Source organism: Chionomys nivalis, chromosome 13 (assembly GCF_950005125.1).
Source record: "Chionomys nivalis chromosome 13, mChiNiv1.1, whole genome shotgun sequence".
NCBI lineage: Eukaryota > Metazoa > Chordata > Mammalia > Rodentia > Cricetidae > Chionomys > Chionomys nivalis.
Window position 1 is genome coordinate 29167084 of NC_080098.1, and position 17670 is coordinate 29184753.

The window sequence follows — 17670 nt, forward strand, 5'->3', positions numbered from 1 at the left end:
ATCACACAGGGGCTTCTCCACGGGATTCTGGCTTTTAGTGTATGACTTTATGGGATGATTTCTTACTCTTTCCAGTTGAAAGTTCATCTGCGGCCGTGCAGATCCATCTTTGAGACAGTTGTTATGGTGGAAAACCCATGTATTTGATATTTGAACGCAGTCTACATTAAGGTTTTGTATTGTTGTTAAATTTTTTTTAGAATGGGTTAATTCCATGTAGGCTTAGAAAGTGAGCTATACTGAAGTAGGATCGCAGGCATTTTACTAAAGCCTTTTAAAAGGAAGACTAATCTGAAGTGAGACTTTCTGGCTATTTTCTGACCAGGAAAGGAAATATTACTACTATTGGGTAACGTAATTTCTTATGATGAAAAACATTTGTTTCTGTGAAAAAGACTATGAGTAAAACTTAATAGGAATATAGTTTAAAATAACAATACATTCTCAGTGTTCTCTATCAAAACTTTTACTGAAAAAAAAGTTGAACAATGCCAGCGAGAACACACAACAAAGGGGAAAAATGACAAAAAATAAAGAACCTTTGCATACAATGAAAATCAGCCACTATGATATTTTTTCAAAGTGTAACACTCAAAAGTACTGTAAACATCAAATAAATCTGCATATATATTTTTCTTAGCCAATTATATGATTTTTTACATCAGTAAAATATGATATTATCCATATTCTTTGGAACTGACTTAGATTCAGTGTTAAACTCTTAGAGGGCAGCTTTATAAAATCTAATACCTTGGTATCATTTTCTTAGCTCTAATACAGTTTGATAACACACGTTTGCTTTGCTTTCTCATTTTTCTCCATTTGAATGACAGTAAACGGAAATATTTGGAACAGCACCAGAACTCATGAATTTCCCATTTGAAAGCTCTTACAGCATGACTCGCACAACTGATCTCAGAGTCTGGGAGAAATCTAGTTGCAGGAACTAGACTTCACCAGACCCAGCAAAACATACAGCACAAGCCAATGTCTTCAATCACCCTTGAAAGGGTGCAATGCAGAAGGGAGACAGGCAGTCTGGGGTACCCAGCAGGGTGCACAGGCCTTCCTTTATTTCTGAACTGTGGATGGACAGAGATAGAGATAGAGAATGAGAGAGAGAGAGAGAGAGAGAGAGAGAGAGAGAGAGAGAGGTGTTTTCTTACTCATAAATAATTTCTTATGTACAAGTGTGCTCCGTAATTATCTACAATCTCAATTTAGTTTGATACAGAAAATTAATAGAAGCACAGAAAGCACTGCCACTTAGGCTTATTGGTGAAGGTATACACTTTTGTCAGTTGCACCAACTAGAGTATTTGATGCTTTCTTTCCCATCCTAAGAAAAATAAAAAATAGATAATAAATAAAAGATTGATAGGCAGATGATAAGTAGATAAATAGGTAGGTAGATAGTAGATGGATGTTTAGATGTTTAGATAGATACTAGACAGATTTTAAGCAGATAAATATACAATAAATAGGTAAGTAGGTAGATGATATGTGGATGGATGATAGATAACAGATAATATACCTGACAGCTAGCTGATAAATAAATGATATTTGGCTAAGAGATGACTGATAAATAGCTGATAGATACATGGATGGATGATAAGTAGATAGGGAGATAGATAGATAGATAGATAGATAGATAGATAGATGATTGATAGATAGATAGATAGATAGATGATAGATAGATGATAGATAGATAGACAGACAGACAGACAGACAGTAATGGGTTAGGTAGACGAGCAGATGGACAGAGCAGCATAATATTGTAGGTGGAAATGATCAGAGGAAAGTCACACAAAGAAGTGGCAAAGTTAAAGAAAAATGGTGACATTTTTCCTAGTTCAATGAGCTATTCTAGCATTTCAGTAATCCTGGGATGTGCTTTCCATACATATGTCAATCAAATGTTCCTTACCAAGTCAAGCTTCAGCACTCAAGAAATTTCAATGCTTTTGATAAATACAGTCAGCTATAAAAAAATGCCTCAGTCCCGGAACTGTTTCAGCCGGGAGAGGACTGAATGATGGGTGGTCTGCTTTGGGGGAGAGAGAACGGATGGCCTCTTTGTCTCCTTTAGAGCTAATTTGATTGGTGAAAAGTGCTCAGTCTCAGAGCCCCTGGAGAAGCCTCCTGTGAAGAATGCTTATGGCTGAGCTGCCCGCTTCCCTGGTGGCCAGGAGCCCTGACCCCACCCAGGTGCCCACCAGCTGAGCCGAGGGTCAGCTGCCAGGCCTAAGTGAGCCATTTGTTTGGATGGCTCCCTGATGCTGTGAAATGGCCTCTGGAGAAGTATGGAATACAATTTTAGACGCAGCCTTAAACCCTAAGGATTATGTCAGGGTCCCTATCACTTTATTTCTCTCCTTAAAACATCTCTAGAAACTTAATTAATGAAGAATCAGCTGTCAAAGTTGTCCTTTCAGAATCAAATCTTGAGTGGCTAGATTCAATTTTATTTTGAATTTCTCGGCGTTTCTGATTTGAATAGATGGAGGTTTCCACTGTCCCAGCCCTGCTCCCTGACTGCCATCCGAAAGCTCGGAACAGCTATTTTTAGATCCAGCAAGCCCCGGAGTGTCAGTCGGTAAATTATTAGCTGTGATTTTAAAAATAGTCCTGGAGACACATTGGGAACATCTGATTTCTCCCTAGCATATGGACCTGAATTTACATCCCACCTTTACAATGCAGATCTCCATAAATAGAATGCCATGCAGCATGGAATGCTGCCCACACCTGATGCTTCTGGGTTGCGCGGAAGCTTGGAAAGCTCTTGTTGGATAACACTAGAGCTTCACAGTGGCTGGGTAAAGAAATGGTCACATTCAAGAGGCATCACCCGTCTCACATTCTCATATGGCAAAGGTTGATACATTATCCAGGAGGGAGGAAGGGAAAGAGGGAGGGAGGAAAGGAGAGAGACAGACTCCTTTGCTAGACCAGAAACATTGTTGTTATATTTGTACCTGTAGGTGTGGCTGTCCATGCTTGTGTGGTTATGTACTCCTGTGCATAGGATAGACTGGATACGTGTATCGGGGCCAGAGATCAACATCGCCCATCTTCCTTGATCTCCTTCCACTTTAATTTTGAGCTAGGGTCTCTCATTGAACCTGAAGCTTATTGGGTTACACTGGTTGGCTGATAATCTCCAGGAATATTCCTATTCACGCATTCCAGTACTGGTTTTTCAAAGGGGCACCGTGGCATTTTACTTCAGTGTTAGTTCCTGGGGCTTGCATGACAAGCTCTTTATACTAAGGAAGCCATTTTCCCATCTCTGCTTTCTATCTTTCCTTATTGGAAACAAAATAATGATGCTAAGTGGTGACGTTTAGCTTGTTAATCTCAAATATAACCTGGATATAACACATGATCAAGGTACACACAGAAGAAAATTCCCCCCAGTTTATTGCTATATAGGCTGATGCTTCATAAGCCGGAGAATGACAGCCATGCACCATTCTCAACTCCCCCATTTGACAATAAAGAAACTGATGCCCTGGGAATGCCGAAGCATTCAGCACGTTGGTAACGAAACAATGTAAACATCTTCGGTGCCTAGTAATTCTTCATGCTATTCTCTTTGGACAATGTACTGTTCTGCTTACCTGTAGCAGAGAGCCATTAAATATTGCTCAGCATAGCTCAGAAATGAGAGGGGAAGGTAGAAGAGATAGTGAATTGGAAATTGCATTTTTTGTGTGTTTGATGTTTTATATGTGTGAGTATACAGTGATACCCTGAATATATGGGTGGGGTCAGAGGTTGGCATTGAGGGTCTTCCTCTAGTGTTTTTCATCTCATGTTTTGACACCAGGATGGCCACTGAAGTTGGTGTTTCCCAATTTGACTAGATTTGTTAGCTAGCAAGCCCCAGAGATCTACCTGTCCCTAGCAGTGGAGCGACAAGCATGTGCTGCCCTTGCTAGTTTTGTCTGTAGGTGTTGAGGATACACTCAGGTCCCCATATACTAAACACTTCACTTATGGAGCCAGCTCCCAGCTCCTAAATGGCAGCTCTTCATGTGGCCTTGCAGAGTTGCCCCGGCATAAGCCTTCTTCTCCAGATTTGCCAGTGGGGACATCGATTACAAACCATGTTCTGGTCATGCAGAGAAGAGCTAGCTCTCAGCTGGCCTCAGAAGTTTGCTGTGAAGGAAAGGAAAAAGAAACCATCAGCAGCTTCAGTGTTGGCACAGCCGAGACTAGGTTAGAGGAAGCTGTCGCCCGCACCAGCTCTAAAGAGGAAGGTGTTTTGGAAGAGACAGATGCAAACGCCACAAGCATTGTTTGTTCAGCTTCAGGCAAGTGAGAGGTCAGCCTGCAGTTGTGGACTGGGAGAGGTTTAGTGAGCAAAATACCTCTATTATTCAGTTTTATCTTACAAAAATATTTACGAGGGTGTAAGCATAGAACATTGTGCTACTAACAAGTCTAATTCATTTTGAAACTCTAGTCCTGTTCCAGAAAACAATACTCAGGAAAAGACCGAATTGTTATTACACCACGCTGTGCATGTTTTGTTTTGTTTTTCCAAGTGTTTGTGGATTGGCTCGGTACCCTGTTTTGAACTTCTGATTTCATGAATTACTATAGTTTGGTTCAAATAATTTATTATTCTCTTGACTTTTCAGATTTAGGTGTAAATGATATATTAAAATAAACATCACTTCTGAAAATCAAATTTGACCGAACTTCTCTTTCACCTAGGAACATAAATGTCCCTCTATTTTTTATGCTCAGTCACCTTTTCTCTTATACCATCAGATTCAGGGAGAAATAGGAGGGAGGTTCAGTCACCCCAGAGGTTCAGTCACTGTTGGGAAGCAATGCTAATTCTCATTCTTCAAAAGCTTTGTTAGTCCAGGGTTTCTCCTACTGAGAAACTACACTATACATGAGATGTGTGGACTTCATGGGAAAAATAAGACATGTTTTGCTTCCTTGTAAGTTCTAGAATCTTGCTATTTGGGCATCCTTCTTGTCATGCCGTCTGTCAGGCGACTCTGCCTCAAGCTCCCAAGCTCTGGTGAGCAAACGCACATGGTCTGGTCCTGCAATACAGCTCCAGCAGCGCCACGCTCCCTGTTTCACTCGAGCCCAGAAACATAAATAGAAGTGGAAGTGAAATCCATTTCCACCTAGCCTAGCACGTGGTCTCTCCTGCTATTACAGCCTCATTCACACCGGATTACTGCACTAGCCTCTTGGACGAGTCCTCAGCCAATACTCTCTGCATTCGGTTCCCAGTCTGCACACCAAAGCCGGGCAGAGCTTCCCCAGGAGCCGTTTGTATCCTGCCATTCTTCTGCTTGACAATCAGAGGACGTGCCTCTGGCCTGCTTCCTTATACTGCAATCTGGCTACTTTTAAGGCACAGCTCAGACCGCTGGTCTCCACACGGGCAGGCCGGCCTTCCAAACTTCTCTGTTCCCATCCCCCCCATCCCTCCATCCCCCCCCACCCACCCACACACATCTGGTATCCCTGTCTTTGTGTCTCAAATGGTTTTGTCTTTCAGTTTCTAAACTGGCCAGAAGTTCCTTTTGGGCGCCCTAGAGAGAGTTTGCATTTTTCTACCTATGCAGATGTGCAGTATATCAACATATCTGGTTTACACCCTTTCACAGACTGGAAGAGAGAAAACTCGCTTTTTTTTTTCTATGAATATTGTCACTAGCTGTTAGGCATTGAAATTCTATATGCGGTTTCTCAAAGCATCTTGGTTATCCACATCCAAATTAAAAAGTCAACATGTGCTTGAAGTGAGGTTCACTTAAGAGTTGGGGGCTCCATCCCAACAACACCTTAAAGCTGGTGATTCAGTCTCAGGGCTATAGGGTGTGTTTGTTCTGTGACGTTTTGTCCAATAAGGGGGAGACAGGAATTTCATATGCTGATTTGAGTGCTCTGTCTAAAAGGTACTGTTTCTTCAGTTGTGCTGTTTAAGAACAGAAGGTTATAGCATCGATAATAAAGTGAGTATGTGTAGTATAAATTTAATACGGCTTTAAGAACCCATTAATGGATAAGAACACATAATAGCACATATGTGTGATAATGGCATAAGGAAGACTATTACTTCATATGCTAACTAAAAATCCAATTTCAAAAATTCCTTTAATCAAATTTTATACTTATTGATCTGAGAAGATATGAGATTGGGAAAGTGCTTGCCTTGCATGCACTTGGACTTGACTTTGATCACCAGAATTCACATAAAAATGCCAGGCATGCTAGTACACATTTTTTAATGCCAGAACCGGAGTGGAGAGCAACACAGTGTATTCCTGAGGTTCCCTAGCCAGTTAGCCAACTTGGCAAGTTCCAGGCTGGTGTGAGAGCCCCATACCCCCTCCAAACAAACAAACAAACTGTAGACCACATCTGATCAAAGCTATCTGGGGCTGTCCTCTGAATATGTCCTGCTGAACATGTATGTACACATGTGCACACATGTAATTCTTCTTATACTCTTGCAGTCTCTCGGATTTTAAATTCAGAGAAACTGGCACAGATAGCAAAAGGATGTTTTTTTCAGATGTCCTGACTACAGAACTGTAAATGGAATCCCAGTTTACAGACCCTCCACTCAAAGCTGTCCTGTCATACTCGGATGTCTCTGCAATACCATATAGAAGCCATATATTATAAAAATACTTTAACTATAAGATAGACGTTAGCTATAACTACTAGAAATTCAGAAAAAGACAAATCAGAAAACAATTTAGTGTACATCATTAACTGAATTTGTTGATTCAACTAAGTTCTCCTTCCTTCCTGTTTTGCTTAAGGTTTATGATAGGACCCTTCTTTCCATACTACTAGAAGCCCTGATCTTTCTTCTAAATTTAATGAATATCCTCTCAAATCGATCAATACTGCTCTACATGACCACTTTTCGGGTTGACATGATATTCGACTGATGGATATAATCTAATTTACTTGATTCTTCCCTTGTCGATGGCATTAGGCTGGTTCCCAATGCCATTAGGCTTTTAAGGAGGCTATTTTTCTCATCAATTTTAGATTTGTGTTTCCTTCACATGAGAATGATTTCCGGAGACATTTTTTTAAATTGTGTTTCTGCCAAGAGTGGTCTTGGTATTGTAGCACGTGCGAGGTTCACTTCAGGTTTGAATGCTCCTCTGAGCAAGAGGCTGCTTGCTAAGGGGTGCAGCACTTTGTGAGTTGGATGTTTAGGTGTTGCTCTGTAGTGGTTTGTGTTTATTGCATGTTAGTCTTCAGTGCAGGATTTCTGTGGTACATTGTAGTGACTGAAATAAGGAACTGTGATTTCCAGAGGTGACACAGGGAAGTGTTGGTTTTTTTTTTTCTTTCTTTTTCTCTTTCATCCTCATCACCTGTCTTAGGATAAAATTAGATGCAAAATGTATACAGTAAAACAGAGTGACAGATTTGCTAGGATAAAATAAGGTTATCCTTTGGTGAAAAAGTTGATAGCCCCTAGACTCATAGTTGAGAACATTGATTTTATTTTACTTGTATGTGTTTGTACACATGTGCACATGTTTTTACAGGTGTGCGTGCACACTTACGTACTTGCTTATGAGGCTGGATGTTAACATCAGGAGACCTCAGCTCGTTTTGTGTGACAGTATTTCTCACTAACCAGGAGGTTACTTATCTGGTTAGACTGGGTATTCAGCAAGTTCCCAGTAAAGACCCAGTAATCCTCATGTTTTTTCTTCTCCAGCACTGAAATTTTAAGTACAGATTTTTTTTTTTTATATGGGTTCTGGGATTCTGAACTGAGGTCTTCATGTTTTCCCAAGAAACACCCTGAGGTCTACATCATCTCCACAGCCCCAGAATAATGGTTTTAGCAGGTTGTTAAGTACTGGGAAATGATAGACTAAAGGTGATTCCACCTTTTAATAAAGGTGGAAGAAAGAACACAAATTCCTATCTGGACAGACAGTGTTCAAGCAGATAATGAAGTGAATAGTAAGATGATATTCTTTACATTATAGTTACTTAGGGGCCTAATTCAATGCCTAGAATGTCTTGAAAATGGCAAAGAGTGGCTGGATAAAATAAATGCTAAGCTCCCAGGTTTGGAGGTCAGGGACAAAGTCTTGCTCATCCATCAGCAGTATCTAGTGGAGGGCTGGTGAGGGCCTACTAAAGGTTGCCTGGTGCTCTCTGAATGGCATAGCAATCATTTCTCTATTCATGGAAACCGTAGCTCTACTTACTACGCAGTTAATCCAATCAGCATTATTGACAAAGATATTATGAAAGGTATTGTCTTTATTCTAACCTTGTTTCTCCTCCCATAAATTATCCTTTTGATATTGATTGTCAGACTTCAAAATGCCAGGTGCTCATATGTATTCATCTGGAAGTTAATTGAGAAAAATACAGAGACCCAGAAGATAATAGGGAAAGCAAAATACTCAGATAACCTTTCCAGAAAAGCCTGAAAGAAAAGCAACCCAAAGGAGGACAAAACAGAATAGCAAAATGGGATCTCAGAAAACAAAATCTGAGAAAATAGACAATTATAGAAAAAAAAAACCACAAGTATATTTTGCAAAACTAACAGAACATAAGCATCTAGACCAGAAGTCTTCAAAAGAGTAAAAGATTCAAATTTTAAAAGGTCTACATCTACATAATTGCTTATATATTTTACCTAAGCAAGGATAAAAAAGGAGCAATATAATGTCTACATGAAAAATATCTATAATGAGCCGGGCGGTGGTGGCGCACGCCTTTAATCCCAGCACTTGGGAGGCAGAGGCAGGTGGATGTATGTGAGTTCGAGACCAGCCTGGTCTACAAGAGCTAGTTCCAGGACAGGCTCCAAAACCACAGAGAAACCCTGTCTCGAAAAACAAACAAACAAAAAAAAAAAACAAAAAACAAAACAAAAAAAATCTATAATGAAAATTACATTAGCAAAATATAATAAAAAATAAAGCAAAATATTCAAATTAATAGTAGAAAATTATTGTGAAATAGTCTTTGCGGACTCACTCTTGTTTTCTACTGGCCTAGATTAAGGAAGACATTATTTATACTTGCTACATTTGATAATTTACGTATGTTTCTATAAGATGAGTAGGGAGATAGTGTACAGTAGTTTGGGCTGTAAGTACATTCATCACATTCTTTTTGTGACGAGGGGATGGCTTCTGACTGGCCATTTTAATCAGGCCAGTGAGTGACCTTGGTGCTGCCTATTTCCAGATTTTTCTTCTCTAGGGAGGCGAAGAAGCTTTTCCATATCCATTATTTGTTTAATTGTCCTGACCTCATCTTATTATGCAAAACCTCTTTAAAGAGATGCTGAGACAGGGGATGGCACTATAACCCCCACTGTGCTATCCCCATGTTAGAGAACATCCAATACATTTGCTTTAATATATTTTATTAATTCCTTGAGAATTGTGTGTATGCTTTGATCATATTCACCCTTCCTTGAAACTCCTCCAAGATCTCTCAATTTTTCATCTTCTGTTTCCTTCCTCCTCTTCCTCTCCTCCTCCTCCTTTTCTTCCTCCTCCTCCTTCTTCTTTTTAAATAAGCACAAAGTTCTATTTGTTTTTCCATGTATTCCTGGGTACGGGGTATGGCACAATCCATTAAAGCATGATTGACCTACCAGTGACCCACATCCTTAAAACTGTCTCACTCCTCAAGAAGCCATTGACTCTCCTCAGTTAGGAGTAGGGGACTGTCAACCCCTTGCCCTTCCTTAATAGAACTTTGCTTTGATATTTTGCAGGGCTTATTTAAGCAATCACAGCTACTGTGAGTTAATGAGTTAACACCATGGTCAGAAAACTAGTTGTTCCTGACCTCATCTCTTAAAATCCTTCTGCCCCCTCTTCCAGGTGTGGGGTAGCTCCCCTTGGGTTATTCTCAGAAATACCCTGAAGACTTCCCAAACAATAGAGGCCATTGCCATTGTTCTTGGTTGCCCAATTTGATGATAACACTCTTGCTGTAGACACGATATAAATTAGTCATAGGACAATGGAAAAATCAAATTGGTACTGACTTAGAAGTTTCTTCTCCATTGGATAGTTCTCATAATATAAGGAGGTACTATGTAGGCTGTCTGGAGAAAAGAGCTATCAGCAATATTACTCAACTATGAACCTTTGAACTCTGTTAATGACTAGAATAGCAAGAAATGGCCATGGGTGTGTTACTGACACAGCCAATATAAAGGTGGTAAACTTTCTGATTGGACTTTAAAAGGAAACAAATGTCTGGTATTGTAAATCTAGCCAAGAACCCATGATATGGAAGCTCACAGGGTCAAGGAGTGAACTTACTACTGTTATTCTGGACTTTGTTACAAACTTATCTCTATATTCACGTATCTATACCCGTAGATTAGTGCAGCTCTCATACATCATCAGAGAAATTTCTTTGTGCCGTAGATGATTATTAACCCAGAAGTGCACAAATCACTGAGTCCAGAGAGTATCAGTAGAGTGCACAGCTGGTTATGGGACATCTATGTCAACATTCCTCCCCCACAAGGCTCAGTGACCATCATAGGAGAAGTAGATGGACCATAATATTTTAATAGCTCTACACCATTTATCTTCTTTCCATGGTTCACTGTCAAGCTGGCTTTTATACTTTTCCTCCTCTCTCCTCCCTTTCCATCCTCTCTCCTCCTCTCCCTCTCCTTTTCCTTCTGATATTTAACTTCAGTGTAGATGTCTCAACCCACAGTGAACTCCTATTCTAATGATTGGTTAAATTTGTGGGACTTTTTGGTTTTGCTTGTTCCAGTCTGTTTAGCTTGTCAGGTGTGTCTGGAGTTCTGCCTCATCCCTCTGGAGCTGTTTAAAAGAAGAGCTAGAACATTTTACCCATGAAGGAAGGAGATGCTTTCTAAGGCAAGAACTATTTGTGTGTTTTCTCCTTCACGAATGGTCTATGACATCCCAAAACACAGTTGAGGGAGAGACATTCTCTGGTGCTTCTTGAAGAATCATCTTATTCTTGTTGCTCTGTGCCAGGGAGAGTCTTAAGAAGGGACAAACTCCTTCTACAGGCCGCCTGTGGTTTCACTGGGTACCATTCATCTCCCGGTTATATCTTTAACACATTAAAGGAAGTGGCTTATTGGGCTAGCCATGTGTATCTTGGTTGATATTTGGAAGGCCAGCCTAGGATTAGCTACATTTATTGGCTATCATTGGACAGTTGTTCCTGTGTTCTTGCCCAGTCATGAGTATCATTTCCTGTTGGGAATATGTTACCTGCTGTTATTCCCAACTTTGCACCCCTAAGCAGCCCACCTTCTCTTTTTGCATTTCACATAAAATACACATATTTCCCTATAGGAATTTTAGTTTCATTTTGTGGGCAAGAGATGGGTCTAACTACCTTATCTGAACTAAACCTGGGATTTATCAGTATTTTTTTTTCTTCCAACCAAAGATGCTATAGTATATTGAAGACATGTGTATGCTTCTCTGTGTTAGTTGTAAGAAAACCAAGTAATTCTCTGTGTGTGTTGGCTGTGCATACACCTGGGATAGAACTTTCAGATGCCACCCTTCTTTTTATGATATTTCCAGGAAAAAGAAAACAGAAATTTGAAGAGCTCTTGAATTTTTCTACCTCATTAGGAGAGTTTGCATTTTACCCTCTATGTGGCACTTTGTTCTGTGTTCCTTCTTGCTATTTTTCACCTTAGTTTTCAAGCTTCTGCAATACCCAGGTTTATATTGAATAGACTAAGGATAAAACTCATGGTTGATATAACTCACTTGGTCTTCACCAGGATATAAAGAGTTTTTGTGTTGTGCATGTAATGCACTTCTGTTTATAGACATACAAGTTTGTTCAAAGGCACGTTGGACTGTGGTCCAAATTATCTGCTCAATATAGCATTAATTAACAATGTGATTGGTGACAGTAAAACTCAGAATCTGAGATACTGCAACCAATGAACTCTAGTGAGTGGTACAAATCACTTGTTCTGGTTTTTGCATCTCTTATACAGTTATTACATTTTTTTTCTTACAGATTGTGCATGGCATTGTTGGGCAAAAAGAATGCCTCATGAATAGCTTGAAGGGTCAGGGCTCAAACTGATGTTGTTGAAGCTAGCTGGGAAACCAAGAATGATAAAGTTAGTGCACTTAAATAAATGTTTATATTTCCTTAAAACATCTCTTTTCTCTCTTTCTGTCTGCGCGTGTGTGTGGTTATATAAATTTATATATGTATGTTCATAAAATCACATATATCAAAGTCATGTATTATACATATATGTATAGCATTTTTACATACATAAATCACACACACATAGAGTGTCTGTGTGTGTGTGTGTGTACATGTTCCCTCTTCTCAAAATACCTTCAAAGACACACCAAGGAGTATTGCTTTACCAAATATCAGGGAATCTTTCAACCCAGTCAGTACATAAAACTAACTATAACTTAGTTTTTTCATAAAAAATTAGAAAGTGCTATGTTATCTATCTAGTACAATAATACTCAATTACAAAATATCCTGTAAATCTAATCATTGGAAGATTATGGTAGAAAGATACGAGTTCAAGGACAGCCCCATCATAGTGAATAACTAGAAAAATAAAATCTGCTAGTATGGTTATTTTCCTGAAGATTTCTAGATTACTCAATTTATTTTTATCTGTTTCTACTTATTTTTTTATGTTTTTGTGTGAATGTGAGTGTCATAAATATGAACAGTATATATGTTTGAGTTGTGTATGTACTTGTTTGTGTGTGTGGGAGAGAAGAGGATAAGAGAGAGTGGGCGAGTAAGAGAGAGCACGCAGACACACGTGTGTATACAGAGCCTAGTAAAGAACATGAGGTATCTTCCCATCACTCTCTTCCTTATGCTCTTGAGACGAAGTCTCTAAGAATATATGGAGTATGGTTGACATCAGCAAACCCGGAGACCCTTCTCTTTCTTCCCCATCCAACAATGGAGTTATGGGCCAAACACACTCAGCCACAACAAGCATTCAATGTGGGTGCTGACTGCGAATTCAGAACCTCGTGCTTGCACAGTAAAAGCTTCTATTTTCTGAGCCTCTGTCCAGTCAGTTGTCTAAACTTTCAGTAAGTGTGCTGATTGTATGTATTCGTAAAATGACAAGAGCTATCTAATAAGGATAATTAAAGCTTGAGCTGGTGCAAGGCAAGGGTTTACCTACTTTTTACAGCTGCATCTGAAGCACTAGATCAACACCGCTGTCTATATCGGTGCCTGGCTGTCCATACATGGATGGGTTAGGTAGCTCAGTTTGAGCTATGACTAAATTGTTCCTTACAATTTTCACAACTTCCTTCTGAAACAAAAGACACCCTGTGTTTAGATTGACGGGGGTGAAGAAGCACCAAACCTCCCATAATTTGTCTGAGATTGTCTAGTTAGTGTGTGATCAACTCAGCATGTGTACCTTACTCTAATGCTTCACTTTATGACCAACCTGGTACACAGCTGCAGATATTCACACCTACTGAGCATGAATACATTGGTTCCCTGTACAGTTCATCATTTCCTGTGGGCTCTTAATAATGGTATGATTCAGCTTTTATGGACTCCTTTTCATTTGGCACCTTTTGAAGTATTATGTAATAGATCTTTCTCTTTTACAAAGGTGTGTAATGTCAGTATCGTTTCAAATCTTTCAAAATGGAATACTTGGATGATTTGAAGGTAGTACATTAGAAATAAATAGGGTAGGAGGAATTCTGAGAAATGCCATGGCTCAGCTTCCAGTTCAGTTAGGGTCCCTCTTTTACCAACTGAATTATTATGGGTGGAACATGAATCTTGTTTTAATACCCCACCTTTGTGGGTGGCAAAAACCCTGATCTTTATTTTATCACAGATATGACTGTGCTCGTATTTATATAGGGAGGCACCCTTAAACAAGAATATTTGTCAAATACATCACTGGAACAAAATATGTTGACCTTCATGTTCCAAGTCCAGTGATAAATTTAATAACTCTTTCTGCAGAATTTTAAGCTACAATCAATTTACTGATTATTCTGTTACCAAGGAGAAAAAGCACACCAGCCATAAACACAACCTACTATTGGAACTTTTAAATCTTTGATGTAAATTATGCTTACTGATTTTAAAATATCATAGATACAATATGTCTGAGAAACATAGAAAGGTATAACATAAAAACAATAAAATCTATGACAACTTGTTATCCCTTGGTGGCTTTGTTGAACTCTTTTTCCTGTGCCCATTGCTCTCAGACACCTTTTAGGTGATGTGTCTTTTTCCTGTAACTGTGAGATCATAGATATGGTGCAATTCAATTTTATCTTTTGTTAAAATCTATTTACTGTAGTTGCAAAATGTTAGGAATTATGTCTGAATCATTCTCTGTTTTGACTTTGTTACTTAATAGAGAAATATTCTCTATTCTGTGCTTCAGTTCCTTTATGTGCTCATCATCGTCATCATTATCATCATCATCATCTCCATCATCATTGCCATCACAAACATCATCTCTATAAGCACAATGACAGTACTAACTCATAGGTTTGTTAAGAAGACTGAATGAAGTCCTACATGTTAAAACATATGACAAATGAACAGTTTAAACTAAGTACTTATGAGTAGCTTTTCAAAAACATGCAAAAATAATTTTAATGATTTACGTGTAGCCTATCATACAGAGAATTTTTTCCTATGGCCATTTTTTCTTCTTCAACATCTTCCCCAAAACCCAGCTGTTGGAGAAAAATAAGAATATATTATTATTATTATTATTATTATTATTATTGCTATTATTAAGTTTCTGGTTATATCTTTAGGATAGCAGAACAGAAGTGGAAACACTATGGAAAATAGAGTTATCCTTTAGAGATATTCATGACAATTTGAAAATGGCTTTCCAGAAACTCTCTAGCCAATTATAGTTGCATCAGGATGTCTGCTAGTTCACTGCAACCGCAAGGTGCCAATTAAAATATGTTTTCATAGAAAGCAATCAGCATTCTTATAGGGAAATTAGATAGTGAAGATAAGACTCAGAAGAAAATAAACATCTCCCATGATCCATAATTGCACATGAGGACGATTATGCTTTGTTCATGCGCTTTCTGATCCTTTCGATGCACATGTGAGCATGTTATCTTTAACGGAATCAGTTTTTGAAAGTCAACATATCATGAATACCTTTCTATGCCAAATAATTATAGTATATATTGCATTTACTGACTTCTCTTAAAATAACTTATTTATTGTGTGTGTGTGCGTGTGTGTGTGTAAGTCAGAAAACAATCTATGGGAACTGGTTCTCTCTTTCCACTATGTGAGTTATGGGGATCAAACTCAAATGATCAGGTTTGGTGGCAAGTTACTTTATCTACTGAGACATCTTGCTGCCTTGCATATATTTTTAATATCAGAGGGATAATAATAGCCAAACATATAACAATTAGTGAAAATACAGCTAATTTTAGGTTACTTGAGGGGACAAATTCAAGTAATATAAAATTCTACCACATTGAGGTAACCTTTTAGCTGTGTGTATTGCCAGATATTATTTTTAGTCCATTATTATATTCAGAAAAATTCTTTTATCACAAAATGGTATTAAAATAAACATTATTGTGTCACATAATTATTCAGATATTGGTTAAGATATAAACAATATACAAGGGCATTTTGGGGTGTCACTGGTACTCCCAAACTTGTGTAGATGATTGTATCATAAAAGGCCTGTGTTAACCATGAACAGGTTTCTCATAGCTACCCTCTTTTGGTTATTGATTCTGAGTCATGGAAGGAAATATGACATCTTGCCAAGATTGTATCACTCAGTTGTGAGTTTTGGGCTCCTGTGTGTGTCCCAACTGGTTTTATGTTTCTAGCTTCTGAATCAGCAGTCATGGAGGCGCCTTCATACTCTTTGGCACTAGCAGGTGCACATGGGCTGGAGGTGGAAATCGACTTCTAAAATCACTTTGAGAAAGGTGGATGGTTCTCTCAGAATAGGGACCAAATCCAATAGCAGATGTTTTACAAACAGGAAGTGGAAGATTCCATTTCTTTTTTTTTTTGTTTGTTTGTTTTTTTTTTTCGGTTTTTCGAGACAGGGTTTCTCTGTGGCTTTGGAACCTGTCCTGGAACTAGCTCTGTAGACCAGGCTGGTCTCGAACTCACAGAGATCCACCTGCCTCTGCCTCCCGAGTGCTGGGATTAAAGGCGTGAGCCACCATCGCCCGGCTTCCATTTCTTAAAGTCCTCTCCCTTCCACAAGGGTCCCTTTTCCTGTGTCTCATTTATGAAGCAGTACAAGAGTTCAAGGGCAAGAGGAGACCTAATCTACTTACCAAGTAACCTCTGGAAGACAAGTTTGTTTCATCTGAAAACACCAACTACAAATACCTTTGAAAATTAAGTGGCATCACCCAGCAAATGTTTTTAGTATAGTTCTTGGCTCATAAGAGATATTCAATAAATTTTAGCTATTCTAATTTTGAAACAGAAACAAATATTTTCTTAGTTTATTACACTTTTTTTAAAAAAATAAGGATGAGGTAGTCTTGCTATTTCTCCCTCCTTACTCACTGATCCTCAAGCAATCTCCATGAATATGAATTAGGAGATGTACCCTGAAATGTGCAATTACTCCTCCTCAGATGTAACAAGTTTAGTGATGTGTTTGTCACTTTGACAAATCCCTATTAGAATAAAATAAATTAGTAGTAGAATCCACATCATCCATCTGACATCCTAACTCATTCATAAAACACTCATACTGTAGGCTGGAATGCTTTGTCTAGGAAACTGAGCATTTGTAGGGTAATGATGAGCAATTTTTCACTTCATAGAATTTAAAATTGATATGTGTTTTACAGATTCTCCTTTTCTGGACTTAGTAGCACACTTTAGGAAAACAAGAGGCATTTCTAGGTAAAGTGTAGTTTATTGTTTAAAGAAAAATCATTGTCAGCAAATTCTTTGCCTTTCAGACACAAGGACATAAGTTTGGTTTCTAGAACCTACAGTTTTTCCTTTTTTTCCATTTTTTTTTTATTTTTTGTTGTTGTTAAAGTCTTTAGTCAATTGGGTGTTTCACACTTCTTACCCAGCACTCAGAAGCAGAAGGACACAGATATTCATGAGTTTAAGGCCAGCTGGAACTACATAAGAAGATTCAGACCAGCCAGGGCTACATAATTATTTCAAAACACCCCCCCCTCAAAAAAATCATAAAGGGCTTAGTCAGGGTAAACCCACATGTAGTCCTGGCACTATAGAGAAAGAGAAAGGCAAACTCATGGACTAACTGACCTGCTAGCCTACTATACCTAGTGAGCTCTACCCTCTACCCTCAAAATAATGTAGTAAAATAACATAGTAAGTGGCTGCTGAAGAAGGACAGCCAAAGGTGTCTCTTGGTCTCCACACATACGTGTGTCTGTGCACGCACGCACATACACACACACAGAGAGAGAGAGAGAGAGAGAGAGAGAGAGAGAGAGAGAGAGCACTTTAAATGGCACACCTGAAACTCTGTGTACTTTCCCCTCTTGATTGTCTTATTGAGTGGACTTTGGTACTAATGGGTATAATGAGGGCTTAAAGAGCAAAGCTTCCAAATTGTAGACAATGCGTCCAACAGTTTAAAAACGCTTTCTATATGAT